The sequence below is a fragment of the Triticum urartu genome, chromosome 1 (genome assembly GCF_003073215.2).
Source record: "Triticum urartu cultivar G1812 chromosome 1, Tu2.1, whole genome shotgun sequence".
Taxonomy (NCBI): domain Eukaryota; kingdom Viridiplantae; phylum Streptophyta; class Magnoliopsida; order Poales; family Poaceae; genus Triticum; species Triticum urartu.
This window is the reverse complement of record NC_053022.1, coordinates 230116815-230144190: the sequence shown is the minus strand read 5'-3', so window position 1 is coordinate 230144190 and position 27376 is coordinate 230116815.

Here is a 27376-nt window from a genome sequence, read left to right as displayed (position 1 = left end):
CATCATAGATGTGGTGGGCTCCTACTTCTATGAAAAAAATCATGACAGAAAATGGGCTTTTTGTCCTGGGCGGGCCGGAGATGCAGCTGCATGACATTATTTGGGCCGTCCATGACGGAAAAAACCGTGGTAGAAGCGAGGGGGAGGAAAATTTCGGGGAGTTCCCGGTTATGGTGGGAGGTCAGGGACCGAGCGATGCGTGTTTCTCTTGTACACGTACGCGTGTGTCTGCGAGGCGTTGGCTCTAACTGAACCTGAGCAAGGCGTTGGGCTCTAAGTGAACCCGAGCGATTGCACTGCAGGCTATGCGTTACTGAACCCGAGCGATCGATCGATGGCTGTTAACTGAACCCGATCGAGCGATTCCTTCACTACTGCTGCTAACTGAAGCCGATCGGTGGGATGAACAGTGAGCGTTGCGGGGGGGTTTGGATGAACAGTGAGCGGTGGCGTTGCCTCTGGATGAACAGGACCCCGTGGTGTGGTGGAGGGCTGGATAAACAGTAGACGGTGGAGGGGTGCCCGTGGAGGGGTGGATGAACAGGACCCCGTGGTGTGGAGGGCTGGATGAACAGTAGACGGTGGAGGGGTGGTTGAACAGGACCCCGTGGTGTGGAGGGCTGGATGAACAGTAGACGGTGGAGGGGTGCCCGTGGAGGGGTGGTTGAACAGGACCCCGTGGTGTGGAGGGCTGGATGAACAGTAGATGGTGGAGGGGTGGTTCAACAGTAGCCGGTGGAGTAGCGCGCGGTGGAGGCTGGATGAATAGGAGCCCGTGGAGGCTGGAGGAGGTCGACGGTGGAGATGAACAATATCCCGTGGAGTCCTGTTTTGCGGTACGCTAGACCCCTCCCGATGAACAGGACCCCCGTTTCGACCGTAGCGCTCCAACACAAGTCCGTTTCATCCGTTTTGCGGTACGCCACACCCCTCCCGATCAACAGGACCCCCGTTTCGACCGTAGGAGGTCAGTTTCCTCCGTTTTGCGATACGCCAGACCCCTCCCGATGAACATGATCCTGTTTCGAATGTGGCCGACCGAACACAAGGCCGTTTCCTCCGTTCTGTGGTACGCCAGGCCTCGTTTCCATCGCATGTTCCGTCCAAGCCCTCCCGATGAACACGACGTATTCCGTTGCCTCCCCATGAACACGACGCATTCCGTTGCCTCCCCATGAACACGACGCATACGTTGCCTCCCCATGAACACGATGACGACGCTGTTTCTCCATTCCGACCCAGCCATGTACACGAGCCATGGCCGTACGTATGCGCGAGTAGGCGTTCGAGACCCCGCCCGTATGTACACATACGTGGCCATATTTTCTTTCTTGCACCCTGGCCTCTGTACGTACGTGTACATGCTACATGCGCGCCTCTACTACGACACGTGCGCGCCTCTACATCGACCAGTATATATGTACGTACACGTTCGCGACCAGAATGACAACGCTACGTACGCTTCGACCAGGTGGGTTCCGACTGTCAAGCACTTCCTTGTGTGCGAAGATGTAGCTGGTGGGTCCCAACAGTCAGGGGGCGAAATACGGTGGCCCGTCTGGTGGGTTCCCGCTGTCAGGTGGAGGAATAATTATTTTGCATGTAATAAGGAGGCACTTCCTTGCTGCGGCCGTGGACCCAGCTGTCAGCCTCTCCACGTACAGTCCACGTCCGATGGAAGCCGTTCCTTGACCATGTTGACCACGCCGCGCCGAGAGCACCAGGGCGGTGGACGATGGCAAGGCCTAGGAAGGGGACAACGTGGAGCCGGGGAAGACGCGATAGTGGATGCCCATGCGTAGAGGAGTACAAGGGTTCACTGGTTCGCTGTGGTGTGAGGCTGCCGCTGCCGCAGAATAACAGGGGGTGTGGGTGAGTAGAGGGATGGCCTGGCCAGCGGTGGGAGTAGTAGGGGGCGGTGAGGCCTCCGCCGCATCACAGCCGGCCACGGGAGGCAGGTGCACGAGGCACGACTGGCGCTGGTTTGGGCGGCTGGAGCAAGAAGACCAGAGGTTGAAGAAGCACTACGGCCGTTGGATGGACATCGTATGGTCACTTGAGCTAGAATCATGCATACTGACTAAGTTGACAAAGCCCTCCATCCCCATCAACTTAGTAGGCCCACAAGTCAGCCTCCCACCAAGGTGGGTCCCAGCTAGCAGGGGGTATTCATTTTTTGAGCGTAATAAGGAGGCACTTCCTTCCATGCGAAGATATAGCTGGTGGGTCCGAGCTGTCAGCAGCGGTAACATTTTTTTCACGAAATACAGAGGCCCTTTCAGTGGGTCCCTGATGTCAGGTGGAGGAATCATTATTTTGCACGTAATAAGGTGGCATTTCCTTGCATGCGGCCGTGGACCCAGCTGTTGGCCTCTCCACGTACACTCCACTTCAGATGCATGTCGGTCGTTGACCACGTTGACCAGGCCGCGCCGAGAGGACCAGGGCGGTGGACGATGGCGAGGCCTAGGAAGGGAACAACACGGAGGCAGGGAAGACTCGGCAGTTGTTTCCCACGCGGAGGGGAGTACGACTGTACGAGGGTTTACTGGTTCTTCTGCCGTCGCCGGAGAATAACAGCAGGTGTGTGTGAGTAGAGGGATGGCCAGGGATGGGAGTATGGTGGGGCGGTGAGGCTTGCGCGGCAGCACAGCCGGCCACGAGGAGGAGGGAGCAGGCAGTCCCGCCGGCGCTTGTTTGAGCGGCTGGAGCAGGAAGAGCAGAGATTGAAGAAGCATGACAGCCGTTCGATGGACATCCAACAGTCACTGCTTGTGCGTCAACCTTTTTTTAGGAAAGCCTCAAATCTGTGGAAAACAGCATACAACTCATCTGCCATTATTTCTAATAATTTATAGCACATTTGCTAATTCTTAAGGTTTTTTTGGAGCCCATATTCTTTTTGTTAGCATTATAGCCCATATTGTGGCCACGGTTAAAAAATTAACGAAATTTTGCATATTTCGGTGCGGTCCAAACTGTTTTTAATCCCGAAATTTCGACTCACATCCAAACTGATTTTAAAAATAAATGTATATCAATATAAAATCCAACAAATTCTCCATGCATAAAAATTAATGTAATTTAAAATTTTGAAATGAAAAAAAGATATTTTAAACTAATTGCCGGTTTGATGTGTCTTGGCCAGCCGAATGAAGTTCTCCTCATCTTGAAAGATTTGCAGCCCAACAGGCCTGACAAAGGGACTTACTTGGCAAATCACAAAAAATGGGATGTGGCTGTGGACCCAGCTGTCAGCCTCTTCACGTACAGTACTCTTCCGATGGAACTCGGCCGTTGACCACATTGACCACGCCCCGCCGAGAGCAACAAGGCGGTGGACAACGGTGAGGCCTAGGAAGGGGACGACGCGGAGCCGGGGAAGACGCAGCAGTGGATGCCCAAGCGGAGAGGAGTACGAGGGTTCATTGGTTCGGCTGCGGCGTGAGGCTGCCGTCGCCGTAGAATAACAGGGGTGTGGGTGAGTAGAGGTATAGCATGGGCCAGCTGTGGGAGTAGTAGGGGGCGGTGAGGCCTCCACGGCATCACAGCCGGCCACAAGAGGCAGGAGCATGCGACATGACCGGTGCAGCTTTGGGCGGCTGGAGCAAGAATACCAGAGGTTGAAGAAGTACTACGGCCGTTGGATGGACATCGTACGGTCACTGGAGCTAGAATCGTTCATATTGACTAAGTTGACAAAGCCCTCCATCCTCGTCAACTTAGTAGGCCCACAAGTCAGCCTCCCACCAGGTTGGGTCCCAGCTAGAAGGGTGAGTAGTCATTTTTCTGTGCGTAATAAGGAGGCACTTCCGGTGGGTCCAAGCTGACAGCGGGGGGAACGTTTTTTTCACGAAATACGGTGGTCCATCCGGTGGGTCCCAACAGTCAGGGGCAAACATTTTTTCACGAAATACGGTGGCCCGTCCGGTGGGTCCCAGCAGTCAGGGGGGAAACGTTTTTTTCGCGAAATACTGGTGGCCCGTCTGGTGGATCACTGCTGTCAGGTGGAGGAATAATTATTTTGCGCGTAATAAGGAGGCACTTCCTTGCGGCTACCGTGGACCCAGCTGTCAGCCTCTCCACGTACAGTACTCTTCCGATGGAAGTCGGTCGTTGACCACATTGACCACGCCGCGCCGAGAGTACCACGGCGGTGGACGACGGCGAGGCCTAGGAAGGGGACGATGCGGAGCCGGGAAAGACGCGGCAGTGGATGCCCACGCGGAGAATAGTACGAGGGTTCACTGGTTCGGCTGCGGTGTGAGGCTGCCATCGCCGCAGAATAACAGGGGGAGTGGGTGAGTGGAGGGATGGCCTGGCCAGCGGTGGGAGTAGTATGGGGACGGTAAGGCCTCTGCGGCAGCACAGCTGGCCACGGGAGGCAGGAGCATGCGGCACGACCGGCGCTGCTTTGGGCGGCTGGGGCAAGAAGACCAGAGGTTGAAGAAGCACTACGACCATTGGATGGACATCATTGACCACGCCGCGCCAAAAGCACCAGGGCGGTGGACGACGGCGAGGCCTACGAAGGGAATGACATGGAGCCGGGGAAGACACGGCAGTGGCTTCCCACGCGGTGGAGAGTACGAGGGTTGACTGTTTCGGCTGCCGTCGCCGGAAAATAACAGGAGGTGTGAGTGAGTAGAGGGATAGACAGGCCAGGGATGCGAGTATGATGGGGCCGTGAGGCCTTCCCAGCAGCATTGCCGGCCACGGGAGACGGGAGCAGGAGGTTCCGACGGCCCTGGTTTGGGCGGCTGGGGCAGGAAGATCAGAGACTGAAGAAGCACGATTGCTGTTAGATTGACATCTAACGGTCTGACGCTGGTAGAGTTGATTGTTAACTAAGTTTCTTTTTTGAGAAACCTTGTGTACGCGTGAACTTAGTAGGCCCACAAGTCAGCCTCCAAATCTGTGGCAGAAAACATAAAGCCCATTTGCTATTTTTTTATAATTTGCAGCCCATTTGCTAATTCTTAAGTAATTTATCACATCCCATTTTCTGCCCAGGACCACGGTCAAAAAGTTCAATCTTATTTTTCATATTTCAGTGGAGTCCGAACTGTTGTAATCCCGAACAGATAAACATTTTTTAAGAACTTATTGATTTGCCAAAAAAAATCGTTTTGTTTTTGTAAGAAAATAAGACGTGGGACAATTTAGTTGGTTTAAGGGAAAACCAGTGGTAAAAAAATCAGCACTGGGTGAGAAAAAACAACAAAAATAAGGATGTAAATATGAAAAGAGAATTTTATGTGTTTTCAATATAATGATACGTGTATATGAACTAGTAAAACTATAGGTAGAGATTAGAAAACGGATGTAGGACATGCATTTCAAGAGGAAAATAGAACTGGGCTGTGTGTTTGATTCAGTGAAAAAACTGCCGGCGGATGTTGTAAGACAAAATATAATTAACGCTGGCGGGCCACAGGCCAGTAGATACCTGCTGGATCTTTGTGCCCCGTTGTCGTCATGGGCTGGGCCTATTAAAAACAAAACAACCCTGGGCAATCTACAGCCCAGTTGAAACTTGCTCGACCTGAAAAAACAATATACGTGCTCAATAAACGAGAGAATTCTGCAAGTACAGACTGATAACTGGGATGCAGCACGGATATTGTTTTTTTATCGTGATAATAAGTGCATGCACTTGTTTCGAAAAAATTGGAGAACTGGGAATTCGAATGGCGAGTGCTTATGCTACCCATCAAATAAAAATCAGGTGCCTGAAAATTCATTTCGAAACAAATGATTCAGCTTTATATCCATGTCGACCCTCGGCACGATGGTTGGAAGCAAATGCAAGTTCATACCAAAAGATCGTTAACAACAATACCAACTTGCGGACGACAAGGTAGTACAACTACCAATACCAAACTAACTTGTAATCTTTTTACTCCTGGCCCTAGTGTTCGTCTGGTAGAAAATCTTGTAGAGGACCAGCTCCCGCTCCTTCTCTTGCTCCAGGTCCCCGAGGTGGTACTGGTGCATCACCCAGTTGGTCCTCTACTCGTCGAAGTTCTTGTTGGTGTGCAGCACCAGAACCTTTTTTGCTGCCTGTCTGCCGGCCGTGGACCATCACCGGCAAGGTATTTCCGGTCTTGTGCCACATCGCGTGCATGCCGCACTCCGACTATATCTTGCGACGCGTCCACGCGCCCCTTTTGAACGCCCTGGAATTGCGTTGGAAGAAATTCTTCCTTAGGCCACTCAGTGTGATACCTGCAGTATTGTGGAATACAGGTTTTGGTGTACCTAGTTGGCATTTTCATAACATCTTTGGCATGTTGCAGTCACTTGTTTCACTTTTTATTAACTTCCAAATTGTAATTGCTTCACCAGGTCTGCATCTAAAAAGAAAAATAGAGCTATAAATAAAGGAATATGTTTGTGCAAGTAGACGGCCGATCGGTGTCCTACCTGGAAGTTTCTCAGGTTGGGTGTAACATATGTCGTGCTCGCTGTCGATGGTTGGTATGAACAAATCGATGAGAGACTGAAATCTCGCGCTGTCAGCACTCACTTTGGCCTCAAGGTGCTTGATCAGCTCCTGATCCGTGGGATCGAACTTGACGCCAGCAGGTAGCACGGGCCAATCCTTCTTCGACTTGCATCGGTAATTCCAGTTATATGGTACTCAATGTATGATCAATCGACTGTTTTAAGTGAATGATGAAAGATTTCGACAGATAAGTGGTACTCCAAATCTGAAGTCCAGAATACCCGAACACGCCACTGGGATTCTTGTGTCACCTCACGCGCAGCTTGTTGTCACGTGAATTCAATGCGTGGACATGATGAATAATTTGACCAACGTATACTAGTACTGCTACTGTACTACTTACTAGTCGTATTTAGTGTCGCAATTTATACATAGGTTTAACTAACAAGTACACATTTGAAGCCTAACTAATATATATATGGCTTCTGCACAACATCTCCATCATCATTATCAGTACATCCTACGCAGGTGAGTTAGGATGCACTTGATCCCAGGAAGGTATCTATCCTTCAAACGAGAGGAGTGCTTCAAACTAACAACAGTACATAATATCCAACAAAAGAGGGTCGTGCTACAGCAGCAGAATACATGGCTTAGTCTAGATATCAGCACGAATCAAGTTGTGCATATTTGCTGTTGGCATGAACCACATTGCCCCATGTCGGGTTTGCAAAAGCCATCCATCGCATGGAAGCTGGATGCCTTGCAGACACTGAAGATTATCTGGCAACAAGTTGTCTCGACGAATCTCTGGATATGGTGATTCATGAAACCCATGGTATGATGTGTAAACATAGCCCCCCTCGCGAATGGAAGTTGCATAGCACAGTAATCATCACCGATGATATGATCGATGATTGGTTGGATGATCGGATAATTGAGCCCGAGGAACAAGGTGTGGTTGCCGAGGCTGTAAACCCGCCTCCAATTGAATACGCCTTGCCCAACGGAGCTGGGATCTTTCTCGAACATGAAGCAGCCATAGCCATCAATGTCACGAACGCCCCACGCATTGTACTGAATGTGGTTTGATGTAATGGTTTGGTCAATTTGGTACGTGCGAATGAGCATCAAATGACCGCCGTCAGCTGAATGAGCGATAAACCACCACCCATCGGTTGGTATGATTCCAGGTCCTGGAATCATGAAGGCCAGCGCATTTGCGTCTGCTGCAACAATTCAAATTGGAGACCAAAAGGACAAAAATAAACAATCATGTTCAGAGTATGTGTGTAATTAAGATTATTATAACAGTGACACATATCATAGACAGAGAATTGCAATGCCGTGGTCATAATCATACCCCAAGTTAAAAAATAAGCCAATGGCTTTCATATTCTAGCAATATGTCATGGTTCAAACATCATGTAACAATGAGGGGAAAACAGCTATGACAGCACCTACTCATATTCGACCATAGCACTTACTACTACTGTTCTCATATCAACTCTAAGCAATAACATGCGTTGTTATAAAAATCTTGTAAACGAGAGTAGCATATAGCAATCATGATGTTATGCTCATAATATGTATTCTAACAATCATTAGATGCCAATTGTTCTCATATCAACTCTAACAATAACATGTGTCATAAAAATCTAGGAAATGAGAGGAACATATAGCAATGATGTGGTTATAGACATGCTATGCATTCTAAATTTGTAACAAATGAATAGGCAGACGTATTCATAAGGTAAAGATGAGATGAGATAGAACAATTACACGACGATAGATTCCACCAATATAGGTAGCCAATCTGTGCGTCGACCGCGTAAACAATGCCATCATGCACTATAGCATCAGACAGAAATGTTTCCTCAACATGATTGATGATGAGCCATAACCATGTATGGCCACTGGATTCCAGATAGACTAATCCCTTGTTGAATAAGGCAATGAGCTTGTAATCCATGTAGTCTTCTGATGGTGTGGGCACTTCACAGATTACAACCTTCTGCAAACAGAGGTCGAGCCAAAAGCTTGACGCGTCTCGTGCGTAGTAGGCAGGAGTGTCCGGCGGGCCGCGAGGCTCGATGGCGGCGGTATCCAACGATGGAAGGCTGATCTCTCACTGGATGTAGATATCCACGAGAAGCCACGGACTACCGGTGTGGTGGATGAGGACGATCCAGTTGGCCTTCATGCCCGCCCAGTAGTGGCCGCGCATGAAGGACATGTGGACGGGTAGTGGTAGCATGTCGAGGGGCACCACGACAACCTCCGTAGGATCGTCAAGTCGGTGTCTGGGCCACCTGCGAGGATCGGGCATTAGCAAGTAGGGTGTCTTGAAAAGAGCCGGCTGGCGAAAGGGGGATGTGCTGCAAGGCGATTAAGTTGGGTAACGCCAGGGTTTTCCCAGTCACGACGTTGTAAAACGACGGCCAGTGAATTGTAATACGACTCACTATAGGGCGAATTCCAATCGCGGCTCTGCGTGTTAGTCGGTTCTTCCATTGGGGTTTTCGGTGCCTGCGAGCCAGCGGGGAAGTGGATTCGGGCGGGCGAGCAAAGAAGCTTCTCCTTGTGTGGCCGAGCAGTGAGCGGGGGGATATGGTACGCGCGAGGTACCAAGGAAGATGGCGTGGGCGGGAGAGCAGTGAGCGGGGGTAAATGGTGTGCGGCCGACGATGGGGAAGAGAGGAGGTAGAAGAAGAGACTAGTTGAATAGTTCTCTCTAACCGAGATGGGGAATAAATGGATCGCGAGGACTTCCTTTCTATAGTATCCCTATGCCTCTACGCTCACTTCACTCATTTTGCTCCATACCTAGTCACTTGTTGAAATCTGTAGAAAGACAAATACTCCGTATTTGGGAACAGAGGGAGGCTTTTACTCCGTACTATTTGGGAATAGAGGGAGTATCACCATATGGAGGGAACAGAGGAAGTTTGAATATGAACATGTCAGTGGGAGGGAGTAAGCCCCATGCATGCATGGATGCATGCAACATGCAACACTCACACGTACACATGGACGCACGGAACACTCACGCACCCATGCGGCACACAGCACACAACGCAACACACACGCTCACATACTCATGGACTCGTGTCGCGCCTGCGTAAAGTTTTGTTTAACTGATTTCTTTGCTCTGCCAACTGACAGGTTGGACCCAGTAACCAGGTGACAATTTAACCAGTCAACAAAGTGCCATGTCGACTATGTGGCCGGTTAGTAGGGTGCAATACGGTGCTCTACGATGAGCTAGTGATCGCATAACCGCCGCAAAACTATATATAGTGACTATAAAGAGCGTACTGTTACATACGTTGACCGAAAGTGTGTTTATCTTGTTTCAAATTAAGCCATATTAATTGGAAAGGACGCAGTATGGAGTACTACTACTAGTACTAGTACTAGTACTGCTTTGATGTGTCCCGTCAACTCGCCGAACGAGGAGAAGCTTGCTTACTACGCCTCTCCCTCACCCACGCGCGCTGTGGTTCGCAGGACGAGGAGAGGATTTTGACTACAGCGCCCTCTCCCTCTCCCTCGCGATGGAGGTGCAACAGTTCAATCGGTGTCAGATTGCCAGAAGCATATTGTACTGTAGTATCATCATTGTTGGACCTTCCGAAGAGGCGAAGAGCCAAGTGCAAGGTTCACACGAGTATGAACTGTTGAACCTCCCGAAGAGGCAAAGAGCCAAGCGCAAGGTTTTATAGGAGTTGTCGTCCTAGTAGGAGTGTACTAGTACAACTATAGCGAACGATGCTACTGTATGATGCCGCCACGTCACGTATATCCAAAGTTGTGCCACCTTTTTTTCTCAAAGAGCGTGTTGGAGCCCGTGCAACAACCACACAAGTTGCACATACACATAACACATTTACTAGTAATAAATTCTAAAGGACAAATGCCAGCAGGCCACACAAGTTCATCTCCAACTCATGTGATAAATTTGTGCACGACTAGTCTACATATATTCACAGCGCTACCGTTCACAATTACCGTACTCCACTTACACGTTATAGATGGGCTACATGTCCTCCTCCAGGTTCTAGTCCCAGGTGTTCTTCATGGATGGCACGATCCATAGCGGTGGGCAACGGGAATCATTGTCGCAGCTTTCTAGTCCGGTTCCACACGATGGAGACTCATCCAAGCTGAAGCGGCATAAATCAGGGATAGCATGTCCCAGCATGTCGTTCATCCGGCGGTGCGCACTGAAGACACAACCATGCTTCATGAACGGCAGGCCTTCCGTGTCATGCACGGAAGGTGGCATCTGCTTCACAATGGGGTAGCTATCCCCGATGAAAAGCGAGTACTCTCCAAGATCTGGACACATGGTGACGTACATAATCAAGGTCCATGCATAATAATGTTGTGCTCAAATGTGGCGGTCAGTAATACTGTGCAGCAAATAGTACTACTCCGGTATAGAGGAAGTAAAATAACCGGCTTATTATATATAGCCACTCTTGGCTACATGAATGAGATAGTAAGACATGGAAAAACAAAAATGGTGGCAGCTAGTGGGTTCAAGTCTTCAAGGGCCTAGCTAGATATACGCGTCCTCCAAGGTAAAAAGTACTCCTACTAGTACTACAAAGTATACTACTAGTACAACAATGAAAGAGAAGGCGAGAGGGTTAAAAAATGGAATACCTGGGTAGATGGTGACGGTCCGATCATGGTAGATTATGTGACCATGTTGCACATCAGTGGTACCATGGGTAACGACTGCTAAGATAGTTGATCCTAATATGCCAAAGTCAGCTACAAGGTTCCAGGTTAGACTGAATCGCGGATGCAAATGCACATCCAGGATCAGCGATCTTATTTTGATCGGGGGATGACTGGTCCCTGCAAAATAATGGAGTACTGTTAGGGATGCAAATGATGGTTTGTGCATTCCGTTTGTAATCTCCCATACCGTAGGATGTCAACCAGATGAAACAAGTCCCCTGGTTTGTCACCGCAAAGATGCGGCCTAGATGGCGCACAACGTCTTCAAACGTGTAGGGGTACAAATCTGCCGCCACCAACATGCGTCAGCCTCTGCCGTTAATGCCTCCTGCATTGATGGAAATCCTTATGTCAAACACCGCGATGATATAGTAATCATCGTTGCCGCGTCGCTTTGTCGCGGGTCCGCAATTGCTATCTTCTTCAATGTCATGTAGGCATCATCATATGTATTCTTGCCCAGCCAGTCCGGAAGGCCGATCCCAATGGTGGAGAAGGGGTCTACCGGAACGGCCGCACTGCTGTGGATGTTGTGCAAAATGATGGTGGTATCCGGCCAGAGGTATGCAAGCCAATCTTCGTTGGCACCGACCCAGACCTATATATAAGACGGTGGGCAGCGGAGAAATTACGGGATGGAAATTGAATAACTATGTACTACATGATCAAACTCCATTACTGACCTGCTCATCGGACAAAATCCGACTACCTCTCAACATCGGCAACTCTAGCGGAGTCAACATGCAACAATGGCCAGGGAGCAGTGGACTGTTCGAAGGATTGTCCCATAGAAGAACCTTCTCCTCGAGGATGCATGGAAGACCAACAAGCATGGCCTGTTTAAGCAGCGTCTTGAAAAAGTTGGTGCAGGAAGCACCGAGTCTTGCGGCAGTGAGGACGTCAGAGTGGCGTGCGATTTCTCCCACAGGATCATCGTCCAAGGTCTCCCAGCCCCGACGAGGAGGAGAACCGCCTGGCGAATCCATGGGAGCAGCGAATAACTGCCTTCTCTTCGGGGAGAGGGGAACTGGCGAGGAGGAGATAAGGGTGTAGTAACCGCAGGGCCTCGTCCCTTCCAACTGTAGATCGTTCCTCAGCGAAGGGGTGAGGCTATTATTTACTACTAGTACTCCCTCCGATTCTTTTTACTCTACGCCTAAGAGCAAACCCGGATACCAAGGCAGGGGCTCGCTGCATGCTTTCTGGACGGAAATACCCCTGGCGCATAGATGGGAGGAGTTAGCAGCTATAAATGCCCCATGCAGCCCATTGGCTGTCCGCCCGCGTTCTCCTCTCTCTGCATGGATGCCTCCCTCTCTCTCACATGACTGCATGCAGTGGCGCTGGCCTATGTGAAGCTCGCGTGGAGATAGCAATCTTCTCTCCAGAAGTGATTTTTTTGAAAGGAAGGGATTATGGAACGTTATGGGATTGCATTATACTGTAAATAATAGCACTAGTAAGAAATTTTTGGCACTAGGTAGTAGTTTTTGGCATGGATTAAGAAATTTTGGGTATGTTTTTGCCATTTTTTGTACACGCCAACTAGTGTCAAAAAACGTCTTACATTATGTGACGGAGGAGTACGTACTCGTACTGTAGCAGTACTAGTACTACTTTTCTCAACTAGTAGTGTGATGTACTGTACTTCTAGTCTAGTCTAGTATAGTGCACCAGTTTTGAACTCTTGAATCTCAGGGCCAAGGAGCTACAGTTGGAAGTGGAGGGTACTACTGTTCTCTAGAACCATCGCTGTACTATCAATGCAGGGGAAGTACACCTGCGTAGTGGCCTAGTGGGTACTCCCGGTGCTCTATTCAGCCGCTCCTCTCACGTAGCTAGCCTACTCAGCCGCTCCTCTCACGCACACACTAGCAGCCTGTTTAATAGTGACGGTTACTACGGGGGCAGAACATTTGAGTTATTTGATACAACGAGACTAGGCTCTTCGCTTCCATTTGTGGAGGTGTAATGGATCTCGTCGAACTTTCTTAGTAGTTCCTTCTTTATGAATGAGATGAAGCAAAGCTTTTGCCTCCGTTTCAAAAAAACACGGCAAGAGGAATTTCTTTTATAGTAGAGCCGATAATGGAGTGAAGTCCATGCATGCAACACCACAAGCTACAGAGTAGTAGTAGAGCACTTTACGTACAGAGCCATATTGCACAGTTCCCAATGCCCCGCCAGGCTTTTCCGGCTCCTCGGGCTTAATTGGGAGGTGCTAGTTGAAATATGCTACTAGCTGGAAGCTGCAAGCGAGGTGCGGCTAGGGCGAGCACGCGAGCCACGGGATGCTGGGAAGGAAAACCCATTCACGTGGCTAGGCTGTCCAGTGCACCCAGATTGTGGGGTTGCACGTCCATTTGACTTCAAAACTCAAACTACCCGTGTAAAATATTGGCTCGCAGCGAAGTGTAGTAGTACTATTTAAAAAAAGGCCGTCGTGCGTTCGGCCGGGATTGAACCCACAAAATGAGGTATACACTCCCGCGACCACTAGTAGTACTCGTTGGAGTACAACGCAACCTAGAATCGCCTTTTGTCGCTAGTAGTACATACATTGTTCCTTACAAGAAACCCCTAAGAGCATGGTTAATAGTATAGCCAACTGCTGGCTATAAGCCAGTGCCATGTCATCTATTGCCCATCTTATAGCCAACATGTAGTAGTAGTTTATTTCTTATAGCCCGCTGACTCAGCTCTATTGTACTTGCTCTAATAATGCAAGAAACCACTAAAATGCCAAGAAACTACTACCACTTGCATACGTGGCAGACTTAAGATAAGACTACCTTATCAACCATTGTACATGCTCTTACCAACAAAAATACTCGAGTGACCTCCTACCTCCGGCCCGTCCACCTAGTCATCCTCGGCCATGGGACGCAGCTACCGCTGCCGGCAGAAGGCAAGGTCAAAACCGCAGGCGGTGCGGAGCCCATGTTGCGGCAGCCCAGATGCCAGCTCCGTCCGGCGCTCACGGCCGCTAGCTAGCCAAGATAGCTCTGTCCAGCTGCTTGTCTGCAAGGTTTGCTAGCTAGATTGGTAAGGCAGCGCGGCAGCTTGCTCGCGCGCGTCGCGCTAAGGCCAACCATCTGGCTCGAGCGAAGGCCAGCACGACGGCTTGCTCGCTCATGAGTCATGCTCGGGCCAGCCTGCCAACCCATGCGGAGGCCAGCGCGGCGTCCGGCATGTCCGGCGGAGCGGCGGCCAACTCGCTCATCACCGGCGCCACCGACGAACACGCATCAGTACTGTTTGAAGTAATGTTCAGGAAAAATAATGATTTGAGGGGGAATAACAGGATAGAAGGTCAGATGTGGGTCCCTCGTGTCAACGGTCAAACAAAATGTGTTGGTTTAAGCTGCCTCGTCAGCACGGACATGTGGGCCAACCCTGTCATAAATGGGTTTAAACGAACCTAATCGATAGGAGTACTAGGTAGTTTTTGGCGTGGATTAAGAAATTTTGGGTTTGTTTTTGCTATTTTTTGTACAATAGATTCCTCCTAGGGCTGGTTGAAAGTGGTAGTTTTTTGTTAAATACTATACATATTGTAAGTAGGAGTGAAAGTTAAGCTTTGGAAGCCAATAAGCAAGGCTAGTTAGATAGTGCATATGTGTACATGATTGAAAGTAAATATCAACCATGAGTGACTAATATCTTGATGGAAAACTCGAAACTATGGAATACTAGGAAAAGAAATGCATGGTTGGAAATACTAGCAATGTTCATGTCCGTTGCAACGAATCATAATTAGAATAATACTTATTCACAAACTTGGTACAAAACACTCTAATTTTGATATAGATATGTCACTAGAGATATATTATGTTTCAATTAGAATATATTCCTTGGGCTATTTTAGTGAGGTCAGGGAGGGATGTGGTTGGTTTTAAGATACTAATTATGGGTTGTTCTGCAAATTGGTAGACAAGTAGGATGTTGGTGAGAAAAGGCAACAACTTACCTCACAATCGTTAGATGTAGATCTAATGGTTAGAAACGACGGATGGCAGACACACCAGCATGACCAACTTAGTCTTGTGTAGGAGTACTAGCAAGATCTGTGCATTGCACGGAACATCAAGATGCATTTTTTTTATAAAACACTTGTTGTGATTGACCCTTGCGGTAGTAATCCCATGTGTAAAAACTAATGATATCTCGAGAAATATGAGCGGAGGCATGGGGATTGATGACGCCGGTAGCGGCCACCAGGCCAGTTTGTTCCAGAGGCTTCCTTTCTTAATTGCTCAACAATGAGGTTTGTTGGAGATAATGATGAATGAGGGAAGGCCTTGTCTGCAAATGTGGAGAGGGGTGCGGGTATCTTTTAGTTTAATTTCCATCCGTCAGATATAGATCGGACGGTCTATATTGCAAGATGGCACACGTACCATCATCACCAACTTGGTTTTTTATAAGAGAAGAAATATAAGTATGGAGATACAAACGTATTATCGATACTTGCTTCCGTAAACTAGCATCTACATTCTATTCAACGCCTCGGCATGTGGGGCCTTAGCATAATGACTTCTCGATTGTGTAAAACGAAGATTTTCCCGTCGCCAACAAGGAGGGGGTGACGGCGGCGCGCTTTTTGGCTTGCTCTAGTCCTAGTAGTCATACTAGGTGGTCTAAGCACGTGTAGATTTATTCTTCTTCACATCTCATGTTCGCCATATTGCCACGACTGTTCATGAATAGACGGTAAGTTATTCACGGGGAAACCCTTGTTGAGCGTGTTTGCGAGAGAGACAGAGTGTGCGTGTGTGATATGTTAGAGACTTAGGCAATGATAACAGATTGTTTGTGTCTATGTGTGTGGAGGATAGAGAGAGACATGTACATGGGGCTTTGTGTTGTGTAACATGGAGACACATATACATAATTAGAGAGTGAGTTTGTGAGATACACATGCAGACATGAGGAGAGATGAGGATCCAGGTAAATGGGTGTTTGTGCGTGTCTGTGTGTGTTTGTGCACGCGTTTGTGTGTGAGAGGAAGAGAGTGTATGTGGAGTAGAGAGACCACTGATGATGTAAACCTAGTATAAGGGAAGGGGGAATGGTGTGACATGTGTAGTAGCAAGATAGCACGGGTGCGGGCGGGGAGCAGACTATTTGGAAGAGACATCGAGTGTGTGTGGGGGAGAGGGGTGTGAGAGCGAGAGAAAGAGAGAGCTAGCGCCGGAGAGAGAGAGAGAGAGAGAGAGAGAGAGAGAGGAAGAGAGGGGGCAAGAGGGGTCGTTTGTGTCCACAAATGGCGTATAGATAGGGAGACAATGTTGATGTTGTCCGAAATTGGCCTATGAACAGAGACGCAAGGGAAGCGAGTCATCATGTGTGTGATAGGGACTTCATGAGAGAGCTAGAATAGATGGTGTAGAGAACAATGTGCAAAATCGAGAACGATTATACATTAGGGAGCTATGCAAAGAGTCACGACATATATGTATACAGGGAAGGAGCTGGGGCGGGTCCGCATGTGGGAGATATAGAAAGAGGAGAGTGGTGCACAAGGAGACAAAGTGTGCTTGTTTGCAGTGGGGGTGGTGTGTGAGGTGAGTGCGCGAGAACCACATAACTAGGGAGATAGACGTTTGGGGGCGACGTTTTGTGTGTATGCGAAATATACACTCTACATAGTGCGTGTGCTTGGGTAAGAGAGATAGCGGGAGACCTAGAGAGTGAGGGAAGAGATGTGTGCATGCCCGAGAGACAAAGTGATAGAGACCTATGTTGGGGTCTGGACTATACAAGAGAGAGGGGTGTTAATGTGCTCGTGTGTTGGTGTTTGGGGGAGAGAACGACTTCTCTCTCTCTCTATGTGTGTGTGTGTGGTGGGGGGGGTTTGACTTCAGATAAAGAGTGAGGTGTCTATATTTGAGGGACTTTAGTGTAATTGAGATATTGTGCGCTCATGGTTGATCAATTTGTTCCACAGTTTGTACTATGAGATAACGATACGTTTGAACATGCGTGATATACCTTGATGTACCAGAATTACAAACCTAAGATTGGAATTTTGGAATTCGACTCCATCATTAGCTTTTGTAATTCATTTAAACGGAGGTACATTTTTAAGCTGGGATTTCGTGATTTCAAATTCATATATCAAACCTAAAGATATACACATACATGCATGTTCAAACTTTATAATCATCCACTTTATTCATACACATACACATTTTTGCTTTTGTCATCATATTTAGGATAAACACATTTGGAATTTCATTTGAATTGGACCGTATGATGGTATTTGCTTGTACTAGCTCAATGATCCATATTGAATTGAATGGACAATCTAAGTTTCGAGTTGGAGACATTGATTTTCAAAACTTAAAATTTTTTTTGCATGAAAAACAAACAAATTGTCGGCCATGATATCATAGTCGGTCGTACGAGAGCAGAATACTTATAATTTTAGGCACCAAAAGCTTTCAAACTTCCCGCTCACATCGAAATATTACGCGCCCAAAAGTTTAGCCCTGCGATATTCATGTTTTACCGGAAAAGGGCTGCTTTGGTAACTCCATTGTTTTCCCCTCTTTTCTCCCAACATTCTTCCCCAGAGCCCCTCCCCTTCCTCTCCCCGACCCCCCCAACCACGGCAAGCCGCCGAATCTAGTCCTTCGCCGCAGCGGTGGACCTCACACTCCGCCGGATCTACCTTCCGCACCTTGGAACCCCCAACTGCCAACTCACCACTTCACCGGAGCCGCTTCAGCGACTGGCTTGTCCACCGCTCCAGATCTCCTTGACCGCCATCATGGTCCACCGCACCGGATCTTCTTAACCGGCGCCCTCGTCCACCACAGCATAGGCCCTTCACTGACTCCCTCGTCCGCCCCTTCGCTGGCCCTTCATACAAGCCCTCATCCGCCGCAACAGATCCGCCTCACCGAAAGCACTGTACAACGCGCTCGCTGAAGCCTTCATCCACTACACCGGACCCGCTCCACGAACGCCATATTCAACTCCACTGGCCCTGCTTCACCGACGCCGCAGCCTCATCAGTTTATTTTGATTTGTAGTCCTTCGGTTTTTCTCTTTATCATGCAACTGTTCACTTACCACAGATGAGCTTTCTTGTATGTCAACAGGCGCTGCAACCGTAGCACTGGAGCCGCTTTAGCAACGGCGACAGCCGGCCCAAACTCAACCGCAACACGAGCACCATCGACGATCCTTAGCTATCAAGTATGACAACGATACCCATACGCCGCCGAGAATCAGGTACTATTATCCAACGGCCAGCGCCTACATTCACTTTCCTAGCATAAGCACCGCACCTTTGAATTTCTTCAGGGCATCATTCATTTTTTTCATGAGACGCATTATTCTGCTTGCACCTGTAGGGCCATACTTCTGGCAGTGAACATGTTACATGTGCTAAATTACATACCAGTGCACATATAGTTAATATGCTTTAGTTTTGTTCTGATGCCACCTGTTGGTTCCATCAGACTGCTTAATGTTCTCTATGCTTAATTACACATCAGCAAACTAGCATGTGGTTCCGCTGCTTTTTGTTCGTTTTACCCTACATTTTCTGATGCTAGCTATTACATCACTACTCTGAGCCTCTGTTCATTACTTGTTTGTGTTTTCTTGATCTTCCCAAGTAGCATGACTAATTTGATGCTTCTATTAATTATGGAGCTGCCAACCCCATCAAGCAAAATATTTGTTCTTTTGGGGCTGGCACCTCGAACAAGCATAAAAATAGAGGGAAGCGGAAATGCTCCCTCCGATTCTATTTAGTCTGCGCATAACTCTTGACCCTCATACCAAGGAGGGCACTGGTTTAATTTTTCTGGACTAATTTGCCAATTAATTAGGGCAGAGGCGGATGGGGCGGGGCACAAAAGGAAACCAGCGCTAGGAATCGGCAACGCGCAGACTAATACGAGAAAGCTGAGAAAAAGTTATGCGCAAAGTAAAAAAGAATCGGAGGGAGTATTGTCGTGTATGCACACACCCTTCTTTCATTAGTTTAGATGAACCATTGATGATCAATTCGGACCAGTGCATGCGATTAAAATTAATTTTACCTAAATAGATGGTGCAGAATAAACTACAACAACAAGATTTGCAACCACGGGATGCTGACGATATCTTCAGAGAACATTGCAACAGCAGCTAGGCTTCACAGCAACATATGGTAAGCCAGTGTGTTTTAGTACATGTGAAATGTAATGCGAGTGGGCTGCTTTCTTGGCTTGTGCCCTCAATGTGTAATCCTACCGAATTACAAATAGTTCAGCTGTCTGCTTTGCTGTATTGCTTGATTCGAATGCTTATTTGTTGTTACGCTATACCTGAGTTGGCGAATATGTCAGCAGTGCCTGATGTACTATCGTAAAGAAATGCATGCCTATTTCATTTGAGTCCTTAATTTTCCTCTCAACTTCATCACAAGACTTTCTTCATAGTTTATATGAGGCCACACTGTTAAGTGCTTTCTCAGATTATTTCAACTACTTAGATGCCTTGGCAACTTAAATATAGCGGTTGTACACTCCCTTTCAACTAGGGATGTCAACTGGGTCCGGTTTAATCGCGATTAAAGTCCACTAGTGGTATGATAGTTCAAAAGAGTTTTTGTTTTTTTGAGGAAAATGAACTAGGGAGGTAGCAAAAACTAACTAGATGGGACTGGCGGATTTCGTTTATTTGCCACTTACATCCCTAGTTTCATCGTACCATTTCAATTTCTTTTCGGCGGGTGCTGCTTCGAACCATTTAAATATAGTTTGCCATGCTCGGCAATAATTCGTCCGTTGTTTACCATGTAAGCTTACTTCCTGGATCATACGATAACTATCTCTTACTGATGTCCAGCGGAAACCTTTAAGGATGTCATTCACACTAGGACACAATGTACAACCCCAGAATCTATTTGTGGAAGCAGTGTGCCATCCATGTTACCAGATGGTAGCAGTTCAGAGGCAACACCGCCGGAGAGCAGTCTGAGCACAAATATTATAGTGCTTGAGGCTCTACTAGAGGCAGGACATGGTGTGGCTACCATGAATGAGGTAATATTTATCTTGAGGCTGGAAATTACGGAATTAGCGGCACGCGTTATGCAAGAAACCCAAGAATTGGAGGAAGCAAGAATGTTGCATTTGTAGACGGATGAGGTCCTGCTGTTTCTGCTATCTAAAGCCCAAGATAATCCCGGTTCTTCTTTAGATACCAGTTGAAATTTTCATTAGATTATTGTACTTGCATGTTGTGTAATGTCTTTGAATGGATTATGTTGCAAGATCTCCTATGTTGTCCATGTGTTGTAATGATCCGAATTTTTTAGGCGAGGTAATCCTCAGAACTTGTATGATTGACATAAGGTGAACTGTTTGTTGTGTGAGCATATTGTATTGGATGAAATAACTATTTGACTCAGAGTGTATCCAACCTACTGAATTCGAAGATCACAACATTTCTAAATCATAATCATATATAAAGGTGGAATAAATCTTTGTTGTGGTTTTGAAGAAATAAATAACAAAATGTATAATTATCTATGGATATTCGTAATCGAATACAAATTGGATTTGAATTTAGTTTGCCAGGTCCCAGGGCAAACGTGAATGCTAATTCTCCGAAGTTTTGAACGAAGCGGCTAAACACCCACTATAATTTGTGGGCTGCTCGAAGCAAGTGTTTGCAAGATGGAAATTATTGTCTACCCCTGACACTTGACATCCTTATCGACAGGATTTACACTGCTGTCGATAGGGGTAGACTAGTAACTTCAATCAGACGTGACACGACGGCCTCTGAGCCCATTCGGACACGGTGGGCGCCAAATGTGGGCGGCAAAACACATTTGATTCAAGCTCGTCCGAAAGACATGTGTCTCTTCCTCCATTTCCCCATTCATACACGGTGGGCGGCAAAACAAACTCTCCTCGTCCGAAATCGATGTAGGCTTATATTTTAAATAGGGGCAGATGTGTAACTTCCATCAGACGTGACACAACCGCCCTACCAGTCAGCCCCGTTCATACACCATGGGCGCCAACCGTGGGTGGTAAAACACCCTCTCCTCGCCCGAAATCGATGTAGGCTAATATTTTAAATAGGGGCAGATGTGTAACTTCCATCAGACGTGACACAGCCGCCCTACCTGTCAGCCTTGTTCATACACCGTGGGCGCCAACCGTGGGCGGCAAAACACCCTCTCCTTGCCCGAAATAGTTACCGGCAAATATTTGGGAGATGCGAGATTACCGTCCTATCCCCAACCGATGCGATGTCCGAAATTTTAAACGGGAGATAAGTTCGTAACTTTCCCCCATTTAAGAGAAGCGCGTCCCAAAGTTTGAGATCCCCGTCCCCTCCATTTCCCCATTCATACACCGTCGGCGGCACGACAACCTCCGCACTGCGGCCAGCCTCCTCCGTCCGCCACCCCATCCTCCACCTTGCCGGAGCCGCTACCCCTACCCCGTCGTCCACTTCAAGAGATGGACGTCTCTCATCCATGGCGCTGGACCAGCATCCTTTCATCGCCTCCTCTCGCTTCATCAGCGCCGTCGTCCACCTTGCCGTTGCCGCTCCTACGACCGCCTCGTCCACGGCGACATGATATATCCCCCGACCCGGCCGTCTGCCGTCTAAAGTCTTCTTCCCCGCTGCCGACAACCATCGCACCCGCAGCACCCTCAACGTATCAGCATAGGCCTACACGGCGTCGCAAGAGAGGTGGTACTCTTCCATATGTGCTTAAGTTATTGATCTAACCCGAAAAACAGATTGTAATTTGTTTACTGTACTTTTCTTATCCGTACCAAATCGTAGTGGCTAGTTGAAAGCAAACATTGGTTGCGAAGTAGCTTTGTCTGGTTTGCACCTTCAGATCCGCCATGGCGCGGGCACTATACTCGTAAAGCTTATGGTTTCCCCCCTTTATATTCACTACCATCATCGTAGGTGCTTCGTGTCATGCTAGCACTGCTCCTCAAGACCTCAACCCAAAGTTTACGTGTTGAAATACGAATCTGATATGATGCTCGTATCACTAAAACAGAGAACGTTTAATTGGTCACCTAATGTTCCTATATTCGTTTCGAAAAGCATGTGTGCCACCCACTGGTCCAGCTAGTTCCACTTTCCTGATTTTTCTCTTGATGCTTAGGGTTTTCCCCTTTTATCTACTCTACTATGATCTGTGTAGGTGCTTTCTGTCGTACTAGCATTACTCCACCCTTCAAACTAAACAACACAACACTCAGAATTTGAAAGCTTAGTTGTTCAAATATGATTGTGATATGATACTAATATTAGTTAACCGACACATTTAATTGGTTAGCTAAAGGTCCCACTTGAGTTTCCAAATGCATGTCGCCACATATAGAGAGACAGCATAATTGCATTTCTTTGTCACTTGTTGACTGTACTTTCTTGTCCATACCAAATCTTAGTTGTTATTTTAAAGCAAACATCGGTTGCTAACTACCCTTTCCGCGGTTTGCAGCTTCAGATCTGCCATCCCACTGCCACGGTCAACACTGTACTCATCATGCTTATGTTTTCCCCATTTTATGATGACCACAATCAGCCTACGTGGTTCGTGTCGTAATAGCACTGCTCCACCCATCGAGCTAAACAAGATTAGTTGTAAAATTCATATTTTATATTATTGCTGATATTAGTAAAACTGAGAGATATTTAATTTGTTAGCTAAATGTTCGTACTTTAGTTTCGAAATGCATGTGAGCCACATATGGAGAGACCGGAAAGAATAGTATTTCTGTGTGTGCTCTGGTTCATCATGGGTGGCCAACCAACACTGTATTAAAAGACTTGTAATATCTACAATATGCTTGCTCTTCTGCTCTTCTTTAAGATGATACTCTTCTCTTGCGGTCGACTGGTCAGGTCGAGATGTTCTCCCTTAGTATATTTTGAATCTGTTAGGTCAGGTCGACTTGTTCTTCTTTACTATATGTTGAAGCTATCATCTGCGAAGTGTCATCACTTCTGGAGCTCTCATATTTTGAGTAGTAGGCCACATTATATTAATGAACACGACAGATTACAGCATGCATGGCATCTTTTAAAAAAAATTGCAGAGATAGCACAAAGGGGTTTACAGGGAGGCGGTATTGGATTAGAATCACTTCTGCATTACAAAGAAAATCTCAGTTGTTTTTATGTTTTCATGCATGTTAGATATTGAACATTATCAAAATGAATATGAGAATGGGCGCACGAGAGGAATATTGCGGAATGATCAACTGCCTAACAAACTTGGCATGGTGGAGGATGGCCTATCTTATTCACCCATCAAGGTGCTTGCTCTAACTTTGCAAAGTTGTATTGGTTGCACATATTTTGCTTCTGACCTCTTGCATTACTTCTACTTTGTTACACCATCTGCTTAGTTTAAGCATCATATATGAGTATATGCCATACCTATCCATTTTCTGTACCTATTCCATGTGTCGTCACACTATGTTTTTCCAGTCAAATGTTGTTCTTTCATAATAGGTGTCCAAAAGGAAGAGGGTGAGTGCAGGTCGTCAAGGAGTACAAACTAGGTATTTGGAAAAGGTAGTGATACCTGTTAAATCAGATAGATCAGCAGCCACAGAAAACATAGGCCCAACTGTACCACACTTTATCCCTACTCCAGTGGCCAAACCCCTATTAGAACTGCTGGGCGCCCAGCGTCAGGTACTGTCTATGATATCAATTCAAAATTTGAACTCCTAAATTTTTGCTTGTGCCTTACCTTCTCTCTTGTATGAAAACTAATTTCAGATGAATCTCCTTGCTCAAAGGATCATACGATCTCAAAACAATAATGGGCTCTGCATTGCTCTTGTCAGTACCTCTCTCCCTTTTGCCTTGTAACGCTGTACTTAATTAATTGCTATTTGATTATGTATCATCAGTCTGCGCCTGAGCTTCATTATCCTCTGTTTCTTCCAATATTATTTGATCTATATTTACTCTTTGCAAAATGTAGAATAATGGCAACGCTTATAAAGAATTTTCTTTGGGGAATTTATTGAATTATCCTTCCATCAACATGGAGAAAGGCTTTGTCCTACCCGTGTTAACATGTAATGTAAGTTCATCCTTCTCAAGCCTTCAAACTTTGTTCTAGTGTAGATTTGGATAGGCATCATTTCCTCCACTGTTGTTTGCTTTGCTGTCTACATCTGATTGGATCTTTGCAACAACTACCAGTTTCAAATTGTAGTTGTAAAAACATGTTCCTTATGCAGAACAGATCCATTTATTTGCTTATATAATTGTGAAACCTGTTACGTGTCTCCTTGTTTCTCTTTCAGACTTGTATCTCTTACGCCAGGCAGAACTTTAGGGAAGATAGTGAGCCAAACCATCTTGAGGATAGTGAGATGACCCCAAGGTCCTATCTTGATGAAGACAGTGAGTTGAAGCTACCTACCAGCAGGTGTGAGACAACCTCTATGCAGTCGCTGCCTCAATCAGTTAGACTTCTTCAGTCTCGACTTAAAGTGGAAAGGCTTGCTTCAGCTCAGCTCTGACTTGAAGTCAAAGATGCAATGAAGATGTCAGAGGACTGCCGTGCGCACCATCATGCCTTCAATCTAGTGTCGATGCATCTATCGTTGACACAACTGAGGTCTACTCAGCTTCTTCAGTTGTTTGGGGGGGGGGCGACCTGGCCAGGCCTAGTGCCTTCTGAAGTGCTCTCAGTTTTGTATATTCTTTTGTCGGCACGTTTACTTGCACTGGTGGTGAACTTTGATGCCCAGTGGATGTAATATGTGTGATATCCATGATAGCCTAGCGTAAGTTGCTTGCTTATTTATTTCCTTGTTGTCTTGTTTATTTGTTTGCTTCTAGTCATTGCAGTTCTTTTTCCGCGGTTTGCTAGTGGCTGCAATAACCTATTTTTTTAAAACTAGGCCACAATAAGCATGGGCTAATATTTACTGTAGTGACACTGGGCCTCCTACGGGTCGTAGAAACAGTGGGCCTTCTACCGGCCGTAGAAACAGTGGGCCTTCTACGAGCCGTAGAAACAATGGGCCTTCTACGGGCCGTATCATCAATGGGCCTTATAAGGGTAGTATGATCGATGACCAAACATGGGCCAATAACACATTATGGCCGTAAACGGGCTAGAGTTGGAATCGTCCGTTCATGGGCCGACCATAACGGGCCATCGTTAATAGGCCATATTTGATGACGCTATGAAAACGGCCCAACGTATTAACGGACCACAAATGGGACGACTGTAACCACGGGCTGAATTTGGCCCACAAGCAGAAAATGACAATAAGGGGCCGTAAGTAAACGAATGCTGGAAATGAGCCCAAGAATTAATGGGCTCTGAGAAGGCCGAAAGATAACATGGGCTGGAAACGGCCCAACGGAATAACGAGCCGTTAATGGGTATAAAGTGATACACTGTTCATTACGGGCCAGTTTCACCACGGGCCGTTAATGGGTGTAAAGTGATACACTATTCATTATGGGCCAGTTTCACCATGGGCCGTTAATAGGCCAAGAGTTACATAGGGCCTCATATGGGCCGAAAGACGTCATGGGCCATACATGGGCCAGAAGTGAAAACGGGCTGGAATCATATTGGGTGGCCTAGATGACGCTACTGGGCCTAATTCGGATAGGGCGTAATGGGCCTTGGGTTAGCGGGCTGTAAATGGGCTATATGCGAACAGGTTGTTAACAGGCTTTACATGGGCCGGCCCTCCACCTTTTGACCAAGTCAAACGGGTCGGTGTTTTCATAGGAATGGGCCTATGTTGGGTCGTGCCACGTGTCGACGTATCATAGGCGCCTATCTAACCCACTAAAGAGCTGACACGTGTTTTGTCCGACCAATAAGAATTTTACACATGGAAATTTCCCATTGGTCGGGGCTGTTAACGGGTTATCGGTTCCAAAACCCGACCTGATAGCTTAACGGCGTTCCGTTACGATGGATGCCACGTGTCGGTCACCCTTAACGGAAGCACTTCTGTGACGCACGATTTATCGTCATGGAAGTGGAAACTTCCGTGATGATAATTTTGGTAATGTCATGGAACACTTCTACGACAGCACAGGTATGACTATCTTGATTCTGTCATAAATTTGTCATGGATGTAAATGCATGACAAAAAAGTGACCTACTGTGACAAACACGTATCATCACGAAAGTGTATTTTTTTTGTAGTGCAATCCTTTGTTTTTTGTAGTGTATGCCTCTTGCAAAATCTATCTTCCCTAATTGGTGTGTACTTGCAAACTCTATGCACTACACAAAAATCGACATGCTTATAAGAGACATTCTCATCATGACTAGTGCAATCATCATTAGTACTATCGATATTCAAAGAGTTCATACTAATAACATTGCAATCATGCTCATCATTCAAAGATTTAGTGCCAAACATTTTAATGCATTCTTCTTCTAACACTTTGGCACAATTTTCCTTTCCATCATACTCACGAAAGATATTAAAAAGATGAAGCGTACGAGGAAAACTCAATTCCATTTTTTGTAGTTTTCTTTTATAAACTAAACTAGTGCTAAAACAAGAAACAAAAAGATTCGATTGCAAGATCTAAAGATATACCTTCAACCTCTAACCTCCCCGGCAACGGCGCCAGAAAAGAGCTTGATCTCTACTACACAACCTTCTTCTTGTAGACATTGTTGGGCCTCCAAGTGCAGAGGTTTGTAGGACAGTAGCAAATTTCCCTCAAGTGGATGACCTAAGGTTTATCAATCCGTGGGAGGCGTAGGATGAATATGGTCTCTCTCAATCAACCCTGCAACCAAATAACAAAGAGTCTCTTGTGTCCCCAACACACCCAATACAATAGTAAATTGTATAGGTGCACTAGTTTGGCGAAGAGATGGTGATACAAGTGGTATATGGATGGTAGGTAAAGGTTTTTGTGATCTGAAAATATAAAAACAGCAAGGTACCTAATGATAAAAGTGAGCACAAACGGTATTGCAATGCGTTGAAACAAGGCCTAGGTTTCATACTTTCACTAGTGCAAGTTCTCTCAACAATAATAACATAATTGGATCATATAACTATCCCTCAACATGCAACAAAGAGTCACTCCAAAGTCACTATAGCAGAGAACAAACAAAGAGATTATGGTAGGGTACTATCGGATGTGGGGTTCCGGCAAGCCCTTAAG